The sequence below is a fragment of the Narcine bancroftii genome, chromosome 1 (assembly GCF_036971445.1).
Source record: "Narcine bancroftii isolate sNarBan1 chromosome 1, sNarBan1.hap1, whole genome shotgun sequence".
Classification (NCBI taxonomy): Eukaryota; Metazoa; Chordata; class Chondrichthyes; order Torpediniformes; family Narcinidae; genus Narcine; species Narcine bancroftii.
The window spans coordinates 228,201,227-228,216,207 of NC_091469.1; positions in this window are offsets into that span (position 1 = coordinate 228,201,227).

Below are 14,981 nucleotides of genomic sequence, written 5' to 3' on the forward strand. Positions count from 1 at the left end.
TTAAAATATGTTCAAATTATTAAAGCTGTGCGTGAGGACAATGGAATCCAAGCTGTAAAATTCATGGTTAAAATATCTTCATATGATTAAAGCTGTGCATGATGGCAATGGATTCCAAGCTGTAGAATCCATGCTTATAATATCTTCAAATGATTAAAGCTGTGCGTGAGGACAATGGATTCCAAGCTGTAGAATCCATGGTTGAAATTTCTTCAAATGATTAAAGCTGTACATGAGGGCAATGAATTCCAATCTGGAGAATCCATGGTTAAAATATCTTCAAATCATTAAAGCTGTGCATGAGGGCAATGAATTCCAATCTGGAGAATCCATGGTTAAAATATCTTCAAATGATTAAAGCTGTGATTGAGGGCAATGAATTCCATGCTGCAGAATTCATGATTAAAATATCTTCAAATGATTTAAGCTGTGCATGAGGGCAATGGATTCTAAGCTGTAGAATTCATGGTTAAAATATCTTCAAATGATTAAAGCTGTGCGTGAGGACAATGGATTCCAAGCTGTAGGATCCATGGTTAAAATATCTTCAAATGATTAAATCTCTGCATGACGGCAATGAATTCCAACTGTAGAATTCATGGATAAAATATCTTCAAATGATTAAAGCTGTGCATGTGGGCAATGGATTCCAGTCTGGAATATGCATGGTTAAAATATCTTCAAATGATTAAAGCTGTGGTTGAGGGCAATGAATTCCAATCTGGAGAATCCATGGTGAAAATATGTTCAAATGATTAAAGCTGTGCTTGAGGGCAATGGATTTTAAGCTGTAGAATTCATGGTTAAAATATCTTCAAATGATTAAAGCTGTGCGTGAGGACAATGGATTCCAAGCTGTAGGATCCATGGTTAAAATATCTTCAAATGATTAAAGCTGTGATTGAGGGCAATGAATTCCATGCTGCAGAATTCATGATTAAAATATCTTCAAATGATTCAAGCTGTGCATGAGGGCAATGGATTCTAAGCTGTAGAATTCATGGTTAAAATATCTTCAAATGATTAAAGCTGTGCGTGAGGACAATGGATTCCAAGCTGTAGGATCCATGGTTAAAATATCTTCAAATGATTAAATCTCTGCATGACGGCAATGAATTCCAACTGTAGAATTCATGGATAAAATATCTTCAAATGATTAAAGCTGTGCATGTGGGCAATGGTTTCCAAGCTGGAGAATGCATGCTTAAAATATCTTCAAATGATTAAAGCTGTGATTGAGGGCAATGAATTCCAAGCTGCAGAATTCATGATTAAAATATCTTCAAATGATTCAAACTGTGCATGAGGGCAATGGATTCTAAGCTGTAGAATTCATGGTTAAAATATCTTCAAATGATTAAAGCTGTTCGTGAGGACAATGGATTCCAAGCTGTAGGATCCATGGTTAAAATATCTTCATATGATTAAAGCTCTGCATGACGGCAATGAATTCCAACTGTTGAATTCATGGTTAAAATATCTTCAAATGATTAAAGCTGTGCATGTGGGCAATGGATTCCAGTCTGGACAATCCATGGTTAAAATATCTTCAAATGATTAAAGCTGTGGTTGAGGGCAATGGATTCCAAGCTGTACAATCCATGGTTAAAATATCTTCAAATGATTAAAGCTGTTTATGATGGCAATGAATTCCAATCAGGAGAATCAATGGTTTAAATATCTTCAAATGATTAAAGCTGTGCATGAGGGCAATGGATTCCAATCTGGAGAATCCATGGTTAAAATATCTTCAAATGATTCAAGCTGTGCATGAGGTCAATGAATACCAAGCTGTAGAATCCATGGTTAAAATATCTTCAAATGATTAAAACTGTGCGTGAGGACAATGGATTCCAAGCTGTAGAATCCATGGATAAAATGTCTTCAAATGATTAAAGCTCTGGATGAGGGCAATGAAAACCAAACTGTAGAATCCATGGTTTAAATATCATCAAATAATGAAATATGTGCATGAGGGAAATGGATTCCAAGCTGGAGAATCCATGGTTAAACTATCTTCAAATGATTAAAGCTGTGCTTGTGGGCAATCAATTCCAATCTGTAGAATCCATGGTTAAACTATCTTTAAATGATTAAAGCTGTGCTTGAGGGCAATGAATTCCAATCTGTAGAGTCCATGGTTAAAATATCTTCAAATGATTAAAGCTGTGCATGAGGACTATGAATTCCAATCTGAAGAATCTATAGTTGAAATATCTTCAAACGATTAAATCTGTGCCTGAGAGCAATGAATTCCAATCTGGAGAATCCATGGTTAAAATATCTTCAAATGATTAAAGCAATGCATGAGGACTATGAATTCCAATCTGGAGAATCTATAGTTGAAATATCTTCAAACGATTAAATCTGTGCCTGAGAGCAATGAATTCCAATCTGGAGAATCCATGGTTAAAATATCTTCAAATAATTAAAGCTGTGCATGAGGGCAATGGATTCCAAGCTGAAGAATGATTAAAGCTGTGCATGAGGACTATGAATACCAAGCTATAGAATCCATGGTTAAAATATCTTCAAATGATTAAAGCTCTGCATGACGGCAATGAATTCCAACTGTAGAATTCATGGTTAAAATATCTTCAAATGATTAAAGCTGTGCATGTGGGCAATGGATTCCAGTCTGAAGAATCCATGGTTAAAATATGTTCAAATTATTAAAGCTGTGCGTGAGGACAATGGAATCCAAGCTGTAAAATTCATGGTTAAAATATCTTCAAATGATTAAAGCTGTGCATGATGGCAATGGATTCCAAGCTATAGAATCCATGCTTATAATATCTTCAAATGATTAAAGCTGTGCGTGAGGACAATGGATTCCAAGCTGTAGAATCCATGGTTGAAATATCTTCAAATGATTAAAGCTGTACATGAGGGCAATGAATTCCAATCTGGAGAATCCATGGTTAAAATATCTTCAAATCATTAAAGCTGTGCATGAGGGCAATGAATTCCAATCTGGAGAATCCATGGTTAAAATATCTTCAAATTATTAAAGCTGTGATTGAGGGCAATGAATTCCATGCTGCAGAATTCATGATTAAAATATCTTCAAATGATTCAAGCTGTGCATGAGGGCAATGGATTCTAAGCTGTAGAATTCATGGTTAAAATATCTTCAAATGATTAAAGCTGTGCGTGAGGACAATGGATTCCAAGCTGTAGGATCCATGGTTAAAATATCTTCAAATGATTAAATCTCTGCATGACGGTAATGAATTCCAACTGTAGAATTCATGGATAAAATATCTTCAAATGATTAAAGCTGTGCATGTGGGCAATGGATTCCAGTCTGGAAAATGCATGGTTAAAATATCTTCAAATGATTAAAGCTGTGATTGAGGGCAATGAATTCCAAGCTGCAGAATTCATGATTAAAATATCTTCAAATGATTCAAGCTGTACATGAGGTCAATGGATTCTAAGCTGTAGAATTCATGGTTAAAATATCTTCAAATGATTAAAGCTGTGCGTGAGGACAATGGATTCCAAGCTGTAGGATCCATGGTTAAAATATCTTCAAATGATTAAAGCTCTGCATGACGGCAATGAATTCCAACTGTAGAACTCATGGTTGAAATATCTTCAAATGATTAAAGCTGTGCATGTGGGCAATCGATTCCAGTCTGGACAATCCATGGTTAAAATATGTTCAAATGATTAAAGCTGAACATGAGGGCAATGAATTCCAATCTGGAAAATGCATGGTTAAAATATCTTCAAATGATTAAAGCTGTGGTTGAGGGCAATGCATTCCAAGCTGTACAATCCATGGTTAAAATATCTTCAAATGATTAAAGCTGTTTATGAGGGCAATGAATTCCAATCTGGAGAATCCAAGGTTTAAATATCTTCAAATGATTAAAGCTGTGCATGAGGGCAATGGATTCCAATCTGTAGAATCCATGGTTAAAATATCTTCAAATGATTCAAGCTGTGCATGAGGTCAATGAATACCAAGCTGTAGAATCCATGGTTAAAATATCTTCAAATGATTAAAGCTGTGCGTGAGGACAATGGATTCCAAGCTGTAGAATCCATGGATAAAATGTCTTCAAATGATTAAAGCTCTGGATGAGGGCAATGAAAACCAAACTGTAGAATCCATGGTTTAAATATCATCAAATGATGAAAGATGTGCATGAGGGCAATGGATTCCAAGCTGGAGAATCCATTGTTAAACTATCTTCAAATGATTAAAGCTGTGCTTGTGGGCAATCAATTCCAATCTGTAGAATCCATGGTTAAACTATCTTCAAATGATTAAAGCTGTGCTTGAGGGCAACGAATTCCAATCTGTAGAGTCCATGGTTAAAATATCTTCAAATGATTAAAGCTGTGCATGAGGACTATGAATTCCAATCTGGAGAATCTATATTTGAAATATCTTCAAACGATTAAATCTGTGCCTGAGAGCAATAAATTCCAATCTGGAGAATCCATGGTTAAAATATCTTCAAATTATTAAAGCTGTGCATGAGGACTATGAATTCCAATCTGGAGAATCTATAGTTGAAATATCTTCAAACGATTAAATCTGTGCCTGAGAGCAATGAATTCCAATCTGGAGAATCAATGGTTAAAATATCTTCAAATAATTAAAGCTGTACATGAGGGCAATGGATTCCAAGCTGTAGAATGATTAAAGCTGTGCATGAGGACTATGAATTCCAAGCTATAGAATCCATGGTTAAAATATCTTCAAATGATTAAAGCTCTGCATGACGGCAATGAATTCCAACTGTAGAATAAATGGTTAAAATATCTTCAAATGATTAAAGCTGTGCATGTGGGCAATGGATTCCAGTCTGAAGAATCCATGGTTTAAATATGTTCAAATTATTAAAGCTGTGCGTGAGGACAATGGAATCCAAGCTGTAAAATTCATGGTTAAAATATCTTCAAATGATTAAAGCTGTGTATGATGGCAATGGATTCCAAGCTGTAGAATCCATGCTTATAATATCTTCAAATGATTAAAGCTGTGCATGAGGGCAATGGATTCCAACCTGGAGAATCCATGGTTAAACTATCTTCAAATGATTAAAGCTGTGCTTGTGGGCAATCAATTCCAATCTGTAGAATCCATGGTTAAACTATCATCAAATGATTAAAGCTGTGCTTGAGGGCAATGAATTCCAATCTGTAGAGTCCATGGTTAAAATATCTTCAAATGATTAAAGCTGTGCATGAGGACTGTGAATTCCAATCTGAAGAATCTATAGTTGAAATATCTTCAAACGATTAAATCTGTGCCTGATAGCAATGAATTCCAATCTGGAGAATCCATGGTTAAAATATCTTCAAATGATTAAAGCTGTGCATGAGGACTATGAATTCCAATCTGGAGAATCTATAGTTGAAATATCTTCAAACGATTAAATCTGTGCCTGAGAGCAATGAATTCCAATCTGGAGAATCCATGGTTAAAATATCTTCAAATAATTAAAGCTGTGCATGAGGGCAATGGATTCCAAGCTGTAGAATGATTAAAGCTGTGCATGAGGACTATGAATTCCAAGCTATAGAATCCATGGTTAAAATATCTTCAAATGATTAAAGCTCTGCATGACGGCAATGAATTCCAACTGTAGAATTCATGGTTAAAATATCTTCAAATAATTAAAGCTGTGCATGTGGGCAATGGATTCCAGTCTGAAGAATCCATGGTTAAAATATGTTCAAATTATTAAAGCTGTGCGTGAGGACAATGGAATCCAAGCTGTAAAATTCATGGTTAAAATATCTTCATATGATTAAAGCTGTGCATGATGGCAATGGATTCCAAGCTGTAGGATCCATGCTTATAATATCTTCAAATGATTAAAGCTGTGCGTGAGGACAATGGATTCCAAGCTGTAGAATCCATGGTTGAAATTTCTTCAAATGATTAAAGCTGTACATGAGGGCAATGAATTCCAATCTGGAGAATCCATGGTTAAAATATCTTCAAATCATTAAAGCTGTGCATGAGGGCAATGAATTCCAATCTGGAGAATCCATGGTTAAAATATCTTCAAATGATTAAAGCTGTGATTGAGGGCAATGAATTCCATGCTGCAGAATTCATGATTAAAATATCTTCAAATGATTTAAGCTGTGCATGAGGGCAATGGATTCTAAGCTGTAGAATTCATGGTTAAAATATCTTCAAATGATTAAAGCTGTGCGTGAGGACAATGGATTCCAAGCTGTAGGATCCATGGTTAAAATATCTTCAAATGATTAAATCTCTGCATGACGGCAATGAATTCCAACTGTAGAATTCATGGATAAAATATCTTCAAATGATTAAAGCTGTGCATGTGGGCAATGGATTCCAGTCTGGAATATGCATGGTTAAAATATCTTCAAATGATTAAAGCTGTGGTTGAGGGCAATGAATTCCAATCTGGAGAATCCATGGTGAAAATATGTTCAAATGATTAAAGCTGTGCTTGAGGGCAATGGATTTTAAGCTGTAGAATTCATGGTTAAAATATCTTCAAATGATTAAAGCTGTGCGTGAGGACAATGGATTCCAAGCTGTAGGATCCATGGTTAAAATATCTTCAAATGATTGAAGCTGTAAATGAGGGCAACGAATTCCAAGCTGTAGAATCCATGGATAAAATGTCTTCAAATGATTAAAGTTCTGCATGAGGGCAATGAATACCAAACTGTAGATTCCATGGTTAAAATATCATCAAATGGTGAAAGATGTGCATGAGGGCAATGGGTTCCAAGCTGGAGAATCCATGCTTAAAATATCTTCAAATGAATAAAGCTGTGATTGAGGGCAATGAATTCCAAGCTGCAGAATTCATGATTAAAATATCTTCAAATGATTCAAACTGTGCATGAGGGCAATGAATTCTAAGCTGTAGAATTCATGGTTAAAATATCTTAAAATGATTAAAGCTGTTCGTGAGGACAATGGATTGCAAGCTGTAGAATCCATGGTTGAAATATCTTCAAATGATTAAAGCTGTACATGAGGGCAATGAATACCAAGCTGTAGAATCCGTCGTTAAAATATCTTCAAATCATTAAAGCTGTGCATGAGGGCAATGAATTCCAATCTGGAGAATCCATGGTTAAAATATCATCAAATGGTGAAAGATGTGCATGAGGGCAATGGATTCCAAACTGGAGAATCCAAGGTTTAAATATCTTCAAATGATTAAAGCTGTGCATGAGGGCAATGGATTCCAATCTGGAGAATCCATGCTTAAAATATCTTCAAATGATTCAAGCTGTGCATGAGGTCAATGAATACCAAGCTGTAGATTCCATGGTTAAAATATCTTCAAATGATTAAAGCTGTGCGTGAGGACAATGGATTCCAAGCTGTAGAATCCATGGATAAAATGTCTTCAAATGATTAAAACTCTGGATGAGGGCAATGAAAACCAAACTGTAGAATCCATGGTTTAAATATCATCAAATGATGAAAGATGTGCATGAGGGCAATGGATTCCAACCTGGAAAATCCATGGTTAAACTATCTTCAAATGATTAAAGCTGTGCTTGTGGGCAATCAATTCCAATCTGTAGAATCCATGGTTAAACTATCTTCAAATGATTAAAGCTGTGCTTGAGGGCAATGAATTCCAATCTGTAGAGTCCATGGTTAAAATATCTTCAAATGATTAAAGCTGTGCATGAGGACTATGAATTCCAATCTGAAGAATCTATAGTTGAAATATCTTCAAACGATTAAATCTGTGCCTGAGAGCAATGAATTCCAATCTGGAGAATCCATGGTTAAAATATCTTCAAATGATTAAAGCTGTGATTGAGGGCAATGAATTCCATGCTGCAGAATTCATGATTAAAATATCTTCAAATGATTCAAGCTGTGCATGAGGGCAATGGATTCCAAGCTGTAGAATTCATGGTTAAAATATCTTCAAATGATTAAAGCTGTGCGTGAGGACAATGGATTCCAAGCTGTAGGATCCATGGTTAAAATATCTTCAAATGATTAAATCTCTGCATGACGGTAATGAATTCCAACTGTAGAATTCATGGATAAAATATCTTCAAATGATTAAAGCTGTGCATGTGGGCAATGGATTCCAGTCTGGAAAATGCATGGTTAAAATATCTTCAAATGATTAAAGCTGTGGTTGAGGGCAATGAATTCCAATCTGGAGAATCCATGGTGAAAATATGTTCAAATGATTAAAGCTGTGCTTGAGGGCAATGGATTTTAAGCTGTAGAATTCATGGTTAAAATATCTTCAAATGATTAAAGCTGTGCGTGAGGACAATGGATTCCAAGCTGTAGGATCCATGGTTAAAATATCTTCAAATGATTGAAGCTGTAAATGAGGGCAACGAATTCCAAGCTGTAGAATCCATGGATATAATGTCTTCAAATGATTAAAGCTCTGCATGAGGGCAATGAATACCAAACTGTAGATTCCATGGTTAAAATATCATCAAATGGTGAAAGATGTGCATGAGGGCAATGGGTTCCAAGCTGGAGAATCCATGCTTAAAATATCTTCAAATGAATAAAGCTGTGATTGAGGACAATGAATTCCAAGCTCCAGAATTCATGATTAAAATATCTTCAAATGATTCAAACTGTGCATGAGGGCAATGGATTCTAAGCTGTAGAATTCATGGTTAAAATATCTTCAAATGATTAAAGCTGTTCGTGAGGACAATGGATTCCAAGCTGTAGGATCCATGGTTAAAATATCTTCATATGATTAAAGCTCTGCATGACGGCAATGAATTCCAACTGTTGAATTCATGGTTAAAATATCTTCAAATGATTAAAGCTGTGGTTGAGGGCAATGGATTCCAAGCTGTACAATCCATGGTTAAAATATCTTCAAATGATTAAAGCTGTGGTTGAGGGCAATGAATTCCAATCTGGAGAATCCATGGTTTAAATATCTTCAAATGATTAAAGCTGTGCATGAGGGCAATGGATTCCAATCTGGAGAATCCATGGTTAAAATATCTTCAAATGATTCAAGCTGTGCATGAGGTCAATGAATACCAAGCTGTAGAATCCATGGTTAAAATATCTTCAAATGATTAATGCTGTGCGTGAGGACAATGGATTCCAAGCTGTAGAATCCATGGATAAAATGTCTTCAAATGATTAAAGCTCTGGATGAGGGCAATGAAAACCAAACTGTAGAATCCATGGTTTAAATATCATCAAATAATGAAAGATGTGCATGAGGGCAATGGATTCCAAGCTGGAGAATCCATGGTTAAACTATCTTCAAATGATTAAAGCTGTGCTTGAGGGCAATCAATTCCAATCTGTAGAATCCATGGTTAAACTATCTTCAAATGATTAAAGCTGTGCTTGAGGGCAATGAATTCCAATCTGTAGAGTCCATGGTTAAAATATCTTCGAATGATTAAATCTGTGCCTGAGAGTAATGAATTCCAATCTGGAGAATCCATGGTTAAAATATCTTCAAGTGATTAAAGCTCTGCATGAGGGTAATGGATTCCAAGCTGTAGAATGATTAAAGTTGTGCATGAGGACTATGAATTCCAAGCTGTAGAATCCATGGTTAAAATATCTTCAAATGATTAAAGCTCTGCATGACGGCAATGAATTCCAACTGTAGAATTCATCGTTAAAATATCTTCAAATGATTAAAGCTGTGCATGTGGGCAATGGATTCCAGTCTGAAGTATGCGTGGTTAAAATATGTTCAAATTATTAAAGCTGTGCGTGAGGACAATGGAATCCAAGCTGTAAAATTCATAGTTAAAATATCTTCAAATGATTAAAGCTGTGCATGATGGCAATGGATTCCAAGCTGTAGAATCCATGCTTATAATATCTTCAAATGATTAAAGCTGTGCGTGAGGACAATGGATTCCAAGCTGTAGAATCCATGGTTGAAATATCTTCAAATGATTAAAGCTGTACATGAGGGCAATGAATACCAAGCTGTAGAATCCATGGTTAAAATATCTTCAAATCATTAAAGCTGTGCATGAGGGCAATGAATTCCAATCTGGAGAATCCATGGTTAAAATATCATCAAATGGTGAAAGATGTGCATGAGGGCAATGGATTCCAAACTGGAGAATCCATGGTTAAAATATCTTCAAATGATTAAAGCTGTGATTGAGGGCAATGAATTCCAAGCTGCAGAATTCATGATTAAAATATCTTCAAATGATTCAAGCTGTACATGAGGTCAATGGATTCTAAGCTGTAGAATTCATGGTTAAAATATCTTCAAATGATTAAAGCTGTGCGTGAGGACAATGGATTCTAAGCTGTAGGATCCATGGTTAAAATATCTTCAAATGATTAAAGCTCTACATGACGGCAATGAATTCCAACTGTAGAATTCATGGTTGAAATATCTTCAAATGATTAAAGCTGTGCATGTGGGCAATGGATTCCAGTCTGGACAATCCATGGTTAAAATATGTTCAAATGATTAAAGCTGAACATGAGGGCAATGAATTCCAATCTGGAAAATGCATGGTTAAAATATCTTCAAATGATTAAAGCTGTGGTTGAGGGCAATGCATTCCAAGCTGTACAATCCATGGTTAAAATATCTTCAAATGATTAAAGCTGTTTATGAGGGCAATGAATTCCAATCTGGAGAATCCAAGGTTTAAATATCTTCAAATGATTAAAGCTGTGCATGAGGGCAATGGATTCCAATCTGTAGAATCCATGGTTAAAATATCTTCAAATGATTCAAGCTGTGCATGAGGTCAATGAATACCAAGCTGTAGAATCCATGGTTAAAATATCTTCAAATGATTAAAGCTGTGCGTGAGGACAATGGATTCCAAGCTGTAGAATCCATGGATAAAATGTCTTCAAATGATTAAAGCTCTGGATGAGGGCAATGAAAACCAAACTGTAGAATCCATGGTTTAAATATCATCAAATGATGAAAGATGTGCATGAGGGCAATGGATTCCAAGCTGGAGAATCCATTGTTAAACTATCTTCAAATGATTAAAGCTGTGCTTGTGGGCAATCAATTCCAATCTGTAGAATCCATGGTTAAACTATCTTCAAATGATTAAAGCTGTGCTTGAGGGCAATGAATTCCAATCTGTAGAGTCCATGGTTAAAATATCTTCAAATGATTAAAGCTGTGCATGAGGACTATGAATTCCAATCTGGAGAATCTATAGTTGAAATATCTTCAAACGATTAAATCTGTGCCTGAGAGCAATAAATTCCAATCTGGAGAATCCATGGTTAAAATATCTTCAAATTATTAAAGCTGTGCATGAGGACTATGAATTCCAATCTGGAGAATCTATAGTTGAAATATCTTCAAACGATTAAATCTGTGCCTGAGAGCAATGAATTCCAATCTGGAGAATCCATGGTTAAAATATCTTCAAATAATTAAAGCTGTACATGAGGGCAATGGATTCCAAGCTGTAGAATGATTAAAGCTCTACATGAGGGCAATGAATTCCAATCTGGAGAATCCATGGTTAAAATATCTTCAAATCATTAAAGCTGTGCATGAGGGCAATGAATTCCAATCTGGATAATCCATGGTTAAAATATCTTCAAATGATTAAAGCTGTGATTGAGGGCAATGAATTCCATGCTGCAGAATTCATGATTAAAATATCTTCAAATGATTCAAGCTGTGCATGAGGGCAATGGATTCTAAGCTGTAGAATTCATGGTTAAAATATCTTCAAATGATTAAAGCTGTGCGTGAGGACAATGGATTCCAAGCTGTAGGATCCATGGTTAAAATATCTTCAAATGATTAAATCTCTGCATGACGGCAATGAATTCCAACTGTAGAATTCATGGATAAAATATCTTCAAATGATTAAAGCTGTGCATGTGGGCAATGGATTCCAGTCTGCAAAATGCATGGTTAAAATATCTTCAAATGATTAAAGCTGTGGTTGAGGGCAATGAATTCCAATCTGGAGAATCCATGGTGAAAATATGTTCAAATGATTAAAGCTGTGCTTGAGGGCAATGGATTTTAAGCTGTAGAATTCATGGTTAAAATATCTTCAAATGATTAAAGCTGTGCGTGAGGACAATGGATTCCAAGCTGTAGGATCCATGGTTAAAATATCTTCAAATGATTGAAGCTGTAAATGAGGGCAACGAATTCCAAGCTGTAGAATCCATGGATAAAATGTCTTCAAATGATTAAAGCTCTGCATGAGGGCAATGAATACCAAACTGTAGATTCCATGGTTAAAATATCATCAAATGGTGAAAGATGTGCATGAGGGCAATGGTTTCCAAGCTGGAGAATGCATGCTTAAAATATCTTCAAATGATTAAAGCTGTGATTGAGGGCAATGAATTCCAAGCTGCAGAATTCATGATGAAAATATCTTCAAATGATTCAAACTGTGCATGAGGGCAATGGATTCTAAGCTGTAGAATTCATGGTTAAAATATCTTCAAATGATTAAAGCTGTTCGTGAGGACAATGGATTCCAAGCTGTAGGATCCATGGTTAAAATATCTTCATATGATTAAAGCTCTGCATGACGGCAATGAATTCCAACTGTTGAATTCATGGTTAAAATATCTTCAAATGATTAAAGCTGTGCATGTGGGCAATGGATTCCAGTCTGGACAATCCATGGTTAAAATATCTTCAAATGATTAAAGCTGTGGTTGAGGGCAATGGATTCCAAGCTGTACAATCCATGGTTAAAATATCATCAAATGATTAAAGCTGTTTATGAGGGCAATGAATTCCAATCAGGAGAATCAATGGTTTAAATATCTTCAAATGATTAAAGCTGTGCATGAGGGCAATGGATTCCAATCTGGAGAATCCATGGTTAAAATATCTTCAAATGATTCAAGCTGTGCATGAGGTCAATGAATACCAAGCTGTAGAATCCATGGTTAAAATATCTTCAAATGATTAAAGCTGTGCGTGAGGACAATGGATTCCAAGCTGTAGAATCCATGGGTAAAATGTCTTCAAATGATTAAAGCTCTGGATGAGGGCAATGAAAACCAAACTGTAGAATCCATGGTTTAAATATCATCAAATAATGAAAGATGTGCATGAGGGCAATGGATTCCAAGCTGGAGAATCCATGGTTAAACTATCTTCAAATGATTAAAGCTGTGCTTGAGGGCAATCAATTCCAATCTGTAGAATCCATGGTTAAACTATCTTCAAATGATTAAAGCTGTGCTTGAGGGCAATGAATTCCAATCTGTAGATTCCATGGTTAAAATATCTTCGAATGATTAAATCTGTGCCTGAGAGTAATGAATTCCAATCTGGAGAATCCATGGTTAAAATATCTTCAAGTGATTAAAGCTCTGCATGAGGGTAATGGATTCCAAGCTGTAGAATGATTAAAGTTGTGCATGAGGACTATGAATTCCAAGCTGTAGAATCCATGGTTAAAATATATTCAAATGATTAAAGCTCTGCATGACGGCAATGAATTCCAACTGTAGAATTCATCGTTAAAATATCTTCAAATGATTAAAGCTGTGCATGTGGGCAATGGATTCCAGTCTGAAGTATGCATGGTTAAAATATGTTCAAATTATTAAAGCTGTGCGTGAGGACAATGGAATCCAAGCTGTAAAATTCATGGTTAAAATATCTTCAAATGATTAAAGCTGTGCATGATGGCAATGGATTCCAAGCTGTAGAATCCATGCTTATAATATCTTCAAATGATTAAAGCTGTGCGTGAGGACAATGGATTCCAAGCTGTAGAATCCATGGTTGAAATATCTTCAAATGATTAAAGCTGTACATGAGGGCAATGAATACCAAGCTGTAGATTTCATGGTTAAAATATCTTCAAATGATTAAAGCTGTGCGTGAGGACAATGGATTCCAAGCTGTAGAATCCATGGATAAAATGTCTTCAAATGATTAAAGCTCTGGATGAGGGCAATGAAAACCAAACTGTAGAATCCATGGTTTAAATATCATCAAATGATGAAAGATGTGCATGAGGGCAATGGATTCCAACCTGGAAAATCCATGGTTAAACTATCTTCAAATGATTAAAGCTGTGCTTGTGGGCAATCAATTCCAATCTGTAGAATCCATGGTTAAACTATCTTCAAATGATTAAAGCTGTGCTTGAGGGCAATGAATTCCAATCTGTAGAGTCCATGGTTAAAATATCTTCAAATGATTAAAGCTGTGCATGAGGACTATGAATTCCAATCTGAAGAATCTATAGTTGAAATATCTTCAAACGATTAAATCTGTGCCTGAGAGCAATGAATTCCAATCTGGAGAATCCATGGTTAAAATATCTTCAAATGATTAAAGCTGTGCATGAGGACTATGAATTCCAATCTGGAGAATCTATAGTTGAAATATCTTCAAACGATTAAATCTGTGCCTGAGAGCAATGAATTCCAATCTGGAGAATCCATGGTTAAAATATCTTCAAATAATTAAAGCTGTGCATGAGGGCAATGGATTCCAAGCTGAAGAATGATTAAAGCTGTGCATGAGGAATATGAATTCCAAGCTATAGAATCCATGGTTAAAATATCTTCAAATGATTAAAGCTCTGCATGACGGCAATGAATTCCAACTGTAGAATTCATGGTTAAAATATCTTCAAATGATTAAAGCTGTGCATGTGGGCAATGGATTCCAGTCTGAAGAATCCATGGTTAAAATATGTTCAAATTATTAAAGCTGTGCGTGAGGACAATGGAATCCAAGCTGTAAAATTCATGGTTAAAATATCTTCAAATGATTAAAGCTGTGCATGATGGCAATGGATTCCAAGCTGTAGAATCCATGCTTATAATATCTTCAAATGATTAAAGCTGTGCGTGAGGACAATGGATTCCAAGCTGTAGAATCCATGGTTGAAATATCTTCAAATGATTAAAGCTGTACATGAGGGCAATGAATTCCAATCTGGAGAATCCATGGTTAAAATATCTTCAAATCATTAAAGCTGTGCATGAGGGCAATGAATTCCAATCTGGATAATCCATGGTTAAAATATCTTCAAAT